The 13,136-nt window shown below is 25.8% G+C and overlaps 1 protein-coding gene across 1 annotated transcript in view; it reads left to right on the forward strand.

The window, feature by feature from the left end:
• LOC113560641 (putative uncharacterized protein DDB_G0277255) overlaps window positions 1–13,136 on the forward strand; it is a 40,006-nt gene that overhangs the window by 8,505 nt on the left and 18,365 nt on the right. The window lies entirely within an intron of this gene.

Genomic DNA, 13,136 nt, shown 5'->3' on the forward strand with positions numbered 1-13,136 from the left:
AAAAAAAACGGTTTACTCATAACACGCGTATATTATATTATATTTTCAAGTGTTCAGATCACATATTTGATCAAATGTATTATACTTAATAGTCAATACTTAACATATAAAAGGTAGATTACATGTTTTGTTCGATAGCTATAGATAATTACTATGGGATTATTATTGTTTATAGGAGCGAGATTGTACTTAACATAATATAAATGTAAGTTTTTTCAGTATTCGCATTATTTGTATGATGTAAAAAGCTGCAGGTCCTTTTATTTGTACCATTTAGAAAGAAAAACAATGAAAACCTAATTCGATTAATTATTTTAGGGATACATTTAAACCAAATAATATTAGACCGCATTTCTATAGTTAATAATTTAACTCACGAGTACTGACAATATAATATTTTGAACTATTAGTGAATTACAAAATAGAATTATTTGGACATAAACATATAATAATATATACTATTTTTGACATTTTTAATTATTATGTGTTATGATTCAGAATTATTTTCATATTTTTTATTTCGCTTTTAGTTATGGAGGTATATAATTTATTCGTAATAATGTAATATTGCTGGTAGTTAGTACTCACGTAACTATCCACTTAAATTATAAGCTAAAAATGAGATTATTTTAACAATTCTATTTTTGTATTTTCGAAACCTATCCACATCACAGCAACATACAAATACAATGAATTTTTAAAAAGTGTCGTAGAAGAGAATATGAAGCAATCAATTCTTAGTAACCTGAGTGTAAATAACACCTCGGATTCGTCTTACTTTGTAACTTCCAGAAAATGTTTAATGTCTTTACTTGTTATTACTGTAGTTGGCCCGTGCTCTCTAGACCTAGATAATAAATGAATAATGAGCGTTGTTCTATATGCCAGCAACCACTGTACAAACTCGACTGATTTTACGGTAATTGTTTAAATTTTATTTGAGGAAAAAGGGTAACCACAATATTTTCCGTTGGTCCTCAAATCTTACAATAGTTGCGGAGGTTGTTCGTATTTTTCAGTATCCGTCACACTGACTTTCGTTTTAAAACGGTTTATGATCAAATTTGTTTTCATTGCGTTGTTCGCGAGTACGAACGTATTACAATATTCTAACCATGAACTATGATTTATAACCAACTGTATTTTTAACACCGCCGTCCGTAAATACGTATAATGATTTGAAATGCAGAAGACATTCGTCTAAACGACTCTTGAATGTGCCACCATATCATTTCTGAGCCACCGAAACAAGTAGCTTGTTTACAAAGGATTACGCGCTGGGCGTCTCGTAATGGTGGAGCTACTTATATTATTCATAGGTTCATGTAGAAGTAGCTAGCGTTATGTATGCCTCTATAACATTTATTTTGAATTGTATGTATTTACGTATATCATGTTTAATATATTATATAATACTATGTTAGAGAGATATAAGAGAAATTTTAATAAAATATTCATATGACATGCTCCAAATATTAATTGCGATTGTTCATATCGTTGCTTTGTATTATTTATGTCATAATATACTAAGACATTAGGTATAAATAAATATATATCGCATAGACTTATAACCGACATCGACTTAATAAAATTAGTGAACATTGTTTGTTATTTAAAATTATTAGTTCACTGCGTGTTTATATAGAATTTTCCAGCGAGTTAACATTTTGAAAAAAAATATTCATATTAAAATTAATATTTCACTTGATAAACGTCACCATTTGTGTGTTTTTATATTTTTGTGTCTTTGGTTTTCTATTAACCCATGCATCAAGACAGTAGAAATGCTAGATTTATTAAGATCCACAAAAGAAATAATAAACATTATTATTATTGTATATAAACACATTCAATATTATTCTATAGATATAACTCTTAAATAGATAACGATTAAGATATTCGGTGTCGTTCTGACTTTGTTCATTAGCGGCCTAGACCTGTATCCTGGGAAATATTTTCGTTAAAGACGCTCTATCGATTGTGTAGGAGAACATATTTGGAGCATCGCCAGCGAACCCGGTCCGATAAAATTCGATAACCCTAAATTATTTTCCTAAGACAATTGTATATTATTATTAGTATTATCATTGCATCGACTATACACGAAGTGCGATGGTCAAACGGTAGCCGTGTAAAAAGAGAGAGAGATGTTTAAATTCGGATAGCAGTATATTTCTGGTCCACCATAACCATATCTAGGGAGTGTATATCATTACGTTTTTCCCGCTGATATAGTATCGCAAGAAAAAAGCTCCAGCGTGATTTATGTCGTTTTTCTGACGAAATGGCCATATATTAGAATAATGTATTAGAGGATATGGGTCAACTACTCACGGTAAGGCAAACGTTATAAATGGACGTATTGATGTATAGAACATTGGTTTAAATATTGTATAATATATGTGTATAAAACGTTTTATGGCCATTTTTTTGTTCACCGTAACAAAACCAATGGAACGTTTACCAACAGAATAAATAATAAAAAAAACTCGAATTTGATTGACGAATATAATATATTATGAAATATAAATATATAATATATTATAAGTTATATAATTCTTTTATCGTAAAATAGGCAGTATATTATATTAGAAAATATAAGACGTTTTTAAATTTAAGAACAAATACGGATAATCATAAACAATTTAAAATAATATAATTTAAAGGTATAAAAATTTAATTTATTACTTATAAGATATTATGTAGTTCATGATTAAAATATCTAAAAGCAAAATAATTATAAAACTTAAATGCATTCACTGAAATGCTTTGAACTTTACAATAGTCACTGTGATATTAAAAAAAAAAAAATATATATATATATATAATATTAATTATTTGTCCTTTTTTTGTTCTCAAATGTTATAAAAAGTTGAAAAGTTTGGTCGATACAAAGACGTGGTATGCAAGAATAAAGAGTTGCTGATAAAAACTTTTTATGTGATAATATAATTCTTTCGCGTTTCTTTAATGACCTAAACGAAAAAATAAATTATTGGTTTTTACTTTATTCGCTTCAATCACATTTGATACACATTATTTCACCCACTCATGTTTATAATGTATTTCTTGAATTATGTTGAATGTATTATTAACTGACAAAAACCGATTTCACAATAGTTGTGTAATATTCGTGCGAAATGTATACTAGTTTTAATAATTTAATTAGAGAATCCATCTGTTTGGTATTCATATTTCATAGAAATAGTACAAAAATTATTTATGAAACTTTATTTATTAATTATCACTAAAAAGTAAATAATCATGAGTTATATTTAGTGTTATGTTACTGTAATTCGCGCCCTAAGGCAATCATTTTTGTGAGTACTAACTGTCCAACACGACATTTGATATAATTTAATATAGATATAATTTATAATAGAGAAGCTAAGATTTTATAAGCATTATTCAACCTTCTATGCTCGTGAATCACTAATTATAATAGAAATACAAACATAAACATTATATTAGTCATATCATAATTATATTTCATTCAAAAATAATTGGATGATACATTTTTTTAATTGTATTTATAAATAACACTATAATAATATATTATATTATAATAAGATATAATACTTATATATAATTTATAGTGTTTTATTTTTTTTTTATCAACTTTATATCTATATTGAATTTAATAATATGTAAAAGTACAAAATATTCTTAAGTAGTGTATAAAATAATAATAAAAAATAATTGTTATAACAGAAAAAAACTATATTTGTCGTATAGCTGTAGGTAGGTTAGTTAAGATGTATACATGGAACTTTTATTTTAATTCTCTGAATAAAAGTGTCCAATATATGAATAAATATTTCCTACTTAATTTGTTGCTAATCAGAAAATATAATTTCATTACCAGATTCTTATTCATTACAAAAGAAACAATTTTTGATTTTTAATATAATATAATAATGATAAATTATACAGAGATGATATACCTGACAAACGTATATAAATAATTCAGTTAAAGACTTTGATTTTCGGTGAATTTTATGTGTAATATAATTTTTTGGCGTTTTATGGAGAAATGAAAACATAAAAATGAAATAGTGAAAAAACGGTTTGATATACTATATTTATTACCGAAAAACGACGTTTAGATTTAGGGTAGAAAGAAAAACACGTAAACGCCTATATAATACGCACATACTTAAATACAAACATACACGTTCTACGTTTACATGGAATTGTTGACAAGACGAAGGCTAGTACAGTGTAACGAAATCACGTAATTGATTTGAATTGACTGAGGAACCAATAGTAAATGGAAAACCGTTTATTGACTTTCTAAGGTTAAGTGGTGTTAACAAAATAAACGGAATTCTTTTTTTTAGTTTATTAAACGAAAAAATACATCCAAGTATAATAAAGGTAAGTAAAAAAAATAAGTTCCATGTTCAATTTTACTAACTTAATAAATCTATGTAGTCCAATACAATGTAAATTTATACCACGAAATCTAAAGAAAATTAAAAAAAATATTGTCTTTAGTATTTTTTGCGTTTGGATCAGTAAAAAAAAAATATAAAAAAATAATCTGGATGGATATGAGATGTATTATAATTGATTCAAAAATATGATAATTTTTAAAACGATCAATTATACTTAAAAACATTTCCACTGACATTTCGATTATTATTTACCGTGAACGATAAGTGAAAATAATTCACAATCTATCTGGGCATATCGATTACCTGCTTACGAAAAAAAATAATCGTTGGATAAGTCTAATCAATCTCTTATTATTTTTTACATCACTCAAAAAAATCTACTTTGATATAGAAAATGACGCGTTTGGATAATTGAATTATGATTAATTTATGATATATTAACTATAAGAATAATTATTTAAATTTACTACATCTAAATTTATGAGTTTAAGAGTTAAAGCATTCTGTTTGTTATTCAAGTTATGGTATTATTAAAAAAAAAGATAATAAGTTCAAGAACGCAAAGCAGCTTAAAAAACATCCAAACCAGCTTGTTAGGTTTGAATGTGTTAAAGTGGCGTGTAAATGTGTTAATTGTACTTATTGTATTACATTATATTATCATTATACTTTTTGTTCATACAATCATATTTTTTCAAAAGTAATTTCGTTAAAATTTCACCAGATATAATTTTGATTAAATTATTATTACAATTTCAAATTTATATTTATGAATTAAAAGCAATGTAATTAATGTTTTAAAAACTCTTTTAAAACATTAAATATATATATTTATATTTAAAATAAAATAGGAATTTCCCAGTAGAGGTATAATAGGTGTATTTATATATTGCTTGGCCATTTAAATATTTGGAAACTGATAACATAAAAAGTTATTTGACGTTATTGTATACATAACATATTTACACAAAATTAAATTTCATTCATAACCGTAATCGGTATGATATAAAATGTATTATAAATTATTTATAATATCTCTAATATTGTTTTAGAAGTTAAAACGATACATTTTAATAATTTCTAATAAAAACAAAATTTAATTTAAAATTTAAAACAACTCTCTTTTATAATTCACGTTACACGCATAGGCATTATTATTATTATTAGCTTCTGTGGAAACTGGCAATCGTACTAAAAGGGATCATGATTCGCATCACCTAATGTTACATAATATCGATACTATATATATTTGTCGGAACATTAAAATACAAATTTCAACGACCCACGTGTATATATAGTAATGAGGCTACTATGTAGTTTTGACAAAGTTATTATTGAAAATGAAATTCTACCCCGTCACGTTTCCAATTGGCCGGCGCTCTATTTAGGCAATTTAACACCATCGCTGTTGTTAATCGCATTAATTTCAGTATTTTTATTCTGTATGAAATATACTCCTACAAATACATATTGTTAGGTTTATTAAAGTGTACCAACCACTTTGAATAATATTGTCTTCAGTAGGTATAAACAATTTTTTTTTTAGATTTTTAAAATATGCATAGTTATAATATAGATACAAATATTAATGACAAATTTAAGAAATCATTAACTTTTGTAATTTCAAGATAATAATCATAATATCTCAGTATACATCAGGAAAATGTTAATAAATGAAAAAAGATACTGGCCGACACAAAATATACACCATAATATTGAAAGCATTGCTAAATACTAAATTATAAATTTATAACAGATTATTATTATATTTTTTAATTAAATCTTATTATTTTAAACATTTTTGGTCATTCAAGTGGCGTATTTGTTTTTAGGTATGACCAATAAGTTTCTCAAATATCTCATTCCTTGAACTGTTTGTTGTTAGATTCGTACAAAATGTCTTTTACATTTTTGAAACTTATCCTATTGGTTTTTAGATAACATTTTTTCATATAATAAAAATATAAATTAAGTTAATTTATGTAAAATTAATAGTTATATATTGTGTAAGATCTTGAGTGGTTTTCATATAAATAAGAGTATGTTACATTAAATTGAAACTAACTTAGTTCAATTATGCACGTAACTCAAATTAAAAATGTCTAAAGAATTGTATTTAAAGTATAAATAAACTGATTTTGTTTTTAAATAAAATAAAAACTATAGTATAATATAATTTGATTTTTTTACGAAATACAAAATTCAAATAATATTATTTTATTTTTTAGAATTACTAACATAAATATGTATATTGTATACTTATTTTTTAAACATTAGATATATCCAAATTTTCAAGTATGTATAATATATAAAATTACCTTGCATTGTTTCATTGATTATTTATACCTAGTGCAATTGATAACGATATTATTATACCAAATATTCAAATGTAATATCAATGAAATCAACTTTTAAATATTTTATTTGTATATTTTACTATATGCCGGCTATACAGCTAGATATTTTAATCATATACCTGCCAAATGTTTGTACATTCTTATATGAAGATATATTCGATCATTTTGGGTATAATTCGTAAATTTCGATTATATTATGACATATGCGATGCGTTGTGTAAGTAATGAAAAAAGTAATTTTATTAAGAACGAGTTATTTTTTAAATTGAGTTTTCTTCAAGAAGTTTTTTCAACCTAACTGATTGAAATTGACAATGCGTCTATAACACGATTTCTTTATACCGCGGGTACTTAACCTAATTTTATTTTATGGTATATTCACATTAAAATGTTCCTAGATTTAATTTATATTATCTTAGTTTCAAATAGTGATTTATAGTGTAAATAGTTTTATCCATTATTTTTCTTACAATATAGAAAATCGTATATGCTTTTAATATTGCTTTACTTGATTAATCAAGTTACAGTAAGTTATTCAATAATATATACATTTTATAATTTATTATTGAATATTTTCGATGATTCATACGAAGATCAAAAATAACTTGTTATAAACTTAATTTAATTTTAAGTTTACTAAATATTACTATAGAAATATATAGTTTATACATTTAAAGATTTATTACAATGAAAATGAATGGTGTTGTACAGTATGTTTTTTTTTTAACTGATGCTTTAAAAATATGCAATAGGTAGAAATTGTATAATAGTTATTGGTTTTATTATACATTTTTTTTGTTATACAATACTATATTAATATTATATATAGTTACACCTTAATAAATATAGAATTTGTGGATTTAGTTTTTAAATTTTTCTAAATTAATTCAGTTGTAGAAAATGTGAATGGTACACCTAATAGACTTTTTTTGTGAATATTTGAAGTATAAAATATTTGAATATCTTTCTATCAACTTTAAATAACAATGACAGTTAATTTGAATTATTTATTTTATGGATAGAATTTAAATTGTAAAAATGTAGATAGTTACATGATACTTATTGTTTTCGTTTGTAATAATTTGCAAGTTATTTTGTAGATTTTTTAACCTCGATTTTTACTGAACTGGCCGACATATTTAAACCATTTATTTATTAATATATTTTTTGATAAAATTTGTTAATTGATCATCATTTAGAAAACATTTATGTTTTGAAAAAGTAGATATTATTATTATTATTTAGATAAAAAAAAAAAGAAAATTGGTGTTACTCGAATTTAAATTCTGGCCACGCCGTTAAGACAAAGATGTCATTAATCATCCATATTTTTTATTTTTATTTTTTTGTGGTTAGTAAAAGATAGGAAATGCTCAAGGAAAAAATACATCGTTTTAACGCGTGTATAACCACCCTTTCTTACCCTCTTTCAGCGTCTCGCTGTATATATATATATATATATATAATTATAGTTCCCACTAGCTGGTGCCAGCAGCAATAGCTATTTCGTCACGTTTTTAGCCCTGATGAAGGCTTTTTGACACCCCCATAATATCATTAGTTGTGGGTTATATTGAAGGAGAATATTGGTCGGAAATGAAGGTGTCGAGTCGGCGAATTATGTGCGTTATTAAGTCAAAACTCCCGTAGAAATAGCAGCACCCGACGACAGTGTAGGTCTGCCACACCTCCTCCGATTGGGCGCGGCATGGCGGCCGTTCATTCGTAACCCTTCTCCATCACCGTTGCTGCCACAAATTGATTGATGGACGTCGTCGAAGTTGCACGAGGAGGGTGTGCATAAGTATGGAAAGGAGTGTAGTAGTAGGCTGCAGTGCACGGCGAGCGGTATTAAATCACTGGTACACTTAGGTTAATTATATTATGTATGTCTGTGTTTTGTGCGTGCGAGCGCGCGCGGGCGTGTGTGTGTCAACTCGGTGAAATTGAGAACAGGGTTCGAGGTCGAGGCCGGAAAAAAAAGATTGAAAATGTGTTATTGCTTGTTAACGAAACAATGCGGATGGAAAAAATGAATAAATAATTAGTGGCACGCACATAATAGCATTGCCATCTGTATATTATGATATTATTATAATAATATCGCGTCGTATACGCCTAATTTTTCCGCTTGCAGCGTACTGCACAAGTATATTATTATTATTACCATTATATTCCATAACTGATACGAATTATACACGAGCGTCACGTAAATAATATGTATATATAAATATTTATACGTACATACTACATATAATAATATGTATAATGCATATAGCGTATATATTTATATATGTAGACATATATACACACACATATGTATCATATTATATATGCGATCATATAGGCCGAGGGGAGGTTATACGTATATGCGATAAGAGCATAATACTCGGTTGACCCGGGGAAAATGCGATGTGCAAAATACAGAGGAAAAATCTAGGTCACCGTGCACAGTCATCGGTCTGTCGTGTACGCCAAAATCGTTTCTCGCTGCTGCCGGTCGCCCCCTCAACAAAACGCAGTCACGCAGCACCAGCCCTCCTCGCAGCAGCTGGTTAAAAAGTCCACTTGAATAACATGACGTACAATATATATATGCGTAACTTTTACCGCCTCTACGAATACAATGAAAAAGATGATTTTCCACCCCCACAATAATGGTAAAATGATTTTGTACACATTTTTAATATTATGTGTAGATAACCTACATTTAGTTCGGATCCGTATGCATCATAGTTCCACAGTAACTAAATAAAATTAGATAAACCTTATAATACACGGATTGTTAATTTTATAATACAATACACGTATGGAAATCGTATAATATGTACATTATATTTATTTTATATCGTGTAATTAATAACAATATTTATTAAATGGATATATTTTATTATTTAAAATCATCACCATGATAATGTTTAAGGAAATTATAACGTAATAATATACTGGTTGGATTTGGAAACATTTATCTCCAAAATAGCAAGCAACGTTTTAAATGTTTTAAAATCGTTTTTAGCCTGAAGTAATAATGTTAATCAAATAACTGAAATAAAAAAAAAACCGTTTATTATACGTTGATGGATTTTGTTTGCATAAAAATACGCGTTTTTGTCTTATATTGGTGGATTACAAATTTTAGTGCTATAAATTTATTGAAAATTGGTTATGATTGTTATGAATAAGATAAGAAACCTTCCTAAAATATTAATAGTATAAGAGGAAACATCTATACTTTTTGCTCTTTACTTTTCTATAATTATTTTTGTAAGACATATGTTTTTGAAATTACTTAAATTCATTTTTTGAACACAGTTTTATTTATATATGTATAAATATATATATAATACCAGGAGTTAAAGAATTATAAAAATGTTTATCGCAAAAACTTTTTTAAAACTTACTTTTCATAAATACTTAAACGTTATCTTTGTTTGATTATTTCTTGTTTTTAAAATTTATGAAGAATATGTTTAATTTAATTTATTTATTTTTATTTATAATATTAATATTTAGTATTATTTATAAAGTAATGTAATGTTTGGTTTATTTTCATTTCCATCATATTTTATATAGTTTTGTTAATATTTTAAATAGTTTTATAATTTTAGTGATTAAATATTTATTGTACACTAATAAAAATATGATTTAGATATTTTAGTCAATTATGAATATAGTCAACACTGAGTTTAGCGTTATATATTAGCTAAAGATTTTACAATAAAAAAAACATGTATTTGCTTTTATATAACGTGATATAAATAATTATGGCTTAGTTTTTAATGGAAAAACCAAATAGTTTAGAACTGACAATAAACTTTTTAACAATATTTTGAAAAAAATTAGAGTAAAAATAATAATGGATTTATGAAAGGAGTGGTTATCTATTGTCCATTAAAATATTTGAAATATATACATTATTTGTTAGGACCATATCGGTATTGTACGTTTATATTGATTACAGTTTTACATGGAATCACAATAAAATTTTCAACTACTTTATAGATTTGATATGTTAGATAAACTCCTTTAGGAAAAAATTTACAATGTTACTGTTCCCTAACTTATTACAATTTTGACTTAAAAAATTTTAAATGATTAAATTGATATATTATTTTTTACTCCTTCTATTGTATTATTCAAGTACAATAGATAACCTCATTACTGCATTCACAAAAAAAAAAAAAATGTCTCAGAGAATAAAAATTAAATTTAGATTGAAGAAAGTTTAATAAAATATATGTACATATAATATAATATTATATATTCTATTAAAGAAAAAAATCTGTCATATGTTTTCAATTTATTAATTCTATTTGGTCGTATGAGGTCTAAATGTATCCCACCCATAATAATTAAAACATTTGTATTACAAAAAATATAATTTTTTTTATATTTATTTATTTAGAAGATCGTTCGTATGATAATTTTGTTTAATCGATTTTTGTATAATAGAAAGTTTTAAAATATGGTAAACAGCTTCAAAATAGGCGTCAAAATGGGAGCCAGTCATATACTTAACCCTTCGCAAGTTGTAACGTCATAATTTTTTATTTTTTTTCCGAACTTTACTAAAAAAAACTAATATTATTTTTATAATAATATATATTATATACACGTAAGTTTAATATATAAAAAAGATTGCGACTGATTTTGCGACAATGTTCCTATAATAGAAGGTTATTACATAATACATGTTGTACATGTTTAGATTAATTATGGAAGTGTTGAACTACAACTTAGAGTACTTAGACAACCACGCTGACTGAGATAATACCTATTTATTTAGTCATAAACTATGTAGGTACTCACTTATATATTTTTGTACAGTCGATTATCAGTTTTATGGTGTCAATACATTTTACGATGGTTACAATGCTAGTTTTCTATGAAAATTGTAGTATGACATTTTATAACTAACGGATGTATAAATGTAAATACACCACGCACAATATTAATAAATACATTTCGTCGTTGACCTCAAAGAAATACAAGCAAAACGAATTTAAAAACAATTCTGTTATAGTATAAACTTATGTTTATAATACGTTTATTATGTTTATTTTTTTACAAAACAACATTTTTTATGCATTTTTTTTTGTAATATATTATTTATTAGTAATGTACATGGTTTTGTTCTTATTTTTATACGCAGCTAAGGACGTTAGTTTTTACGGCACCTGCTTAAGGGTTAATATTAATGAAGTACATAAATATGTTATCGGTCAATATCACATCAAGTATCAGCTTATAAGAATGGATTCTCACATTCATATTATTTTCATCATATCGTTGTCCGTGAACTGGCTGATACATTTATTAGATATGTGTTTTTGAAAGAGATTTAAATATATATATATTTCTCCCTTATTCGATAAATTGTATAATATGTAGCAATTATTTGTAAAGGTTATCTTATAATAAAATTGATACGATACCTAACATCAAAATCGATGTTCACGTATGTTAACATATTATAAAACGAACGGAATAAAAATCAGTAGGTAGCTAAATAATTAATATTAGAACATTGAAACTCAAGAGTAAATTTAATGACTGATGCTTTATAATTTGCTTAATTTTTCAAGATTGGCTGTCCCAAAAATCAATCATTAATCCTTTTAAATATAATTAATTTCATGTTAATATCTTCTACTACGTTCCATTTTTCTACAAGGAAATTAAATTTATTGTTGTATTTTTAATCGAATATTATAATGTTTGGTTGGGATAGATTTAAGTTTTTCTCGTGATATTTCTGTTATGAAATATTTTATAAAATATAATATTACAATGTACATTACAAAATAATGTTTTGATTTGTTTGGTTGTTGATTCTTGTATATTTTATAATAATTTGTTGTTCAATTGTACTTTGATGATGTATAATGTTATCAATATCATTTACAATGTTTATTCAATTTACATACTCACATAAGTCCTCTGTGCTTATTGCAGGGGCGTTTATTATTCATAAGTAAAAATAAAATCAAAACTGATTTATTAAAATGATGAATTAATAATAAAATCATTGTGCGTACATTGATGGAAAATGTGGCAACACGTATGGGAATTCATTTGGTGGCTCCAAACATTATGTCGTCTGTTCGTTTTGCTCAGAACGAAGCGATTGCCATTGCGATAAAATTATACGCTGTGAGTCGTTAAAGTTTGGTAACATATTCCGTAAAAACAACGGCGGTGGCATGGTATCACGTTCTCAGTTTTCACCAAGATAATATTATTCGATACGAGATGTAAGTTGATGATCTATCCTATATGTTTTATTCACTCCGTAGTACAGCTCATCAGCTGTTACAGCTGTAATAGTATGTTAACGTTTTATAATTCGTTTAACGATCACGAGGCTATAAAATTGACTGGT

This window comes from Rhopalosiphum maidis, chromosome 1 (assembly GCF_003676215.2).
Source record: "Rhopalosiphum maidis isolate BTI-1 chromosome 1, ASM367621v3, whole genome shotgun sequence".
Classification (NCBI taxonomy): domain Eukaryota; kingdom Metazoa; phylum Arthropoda; class Insecta; order Hemiptera; family Aphididae; genus Rhopalosiphum; species Rhopalosiphum maidis.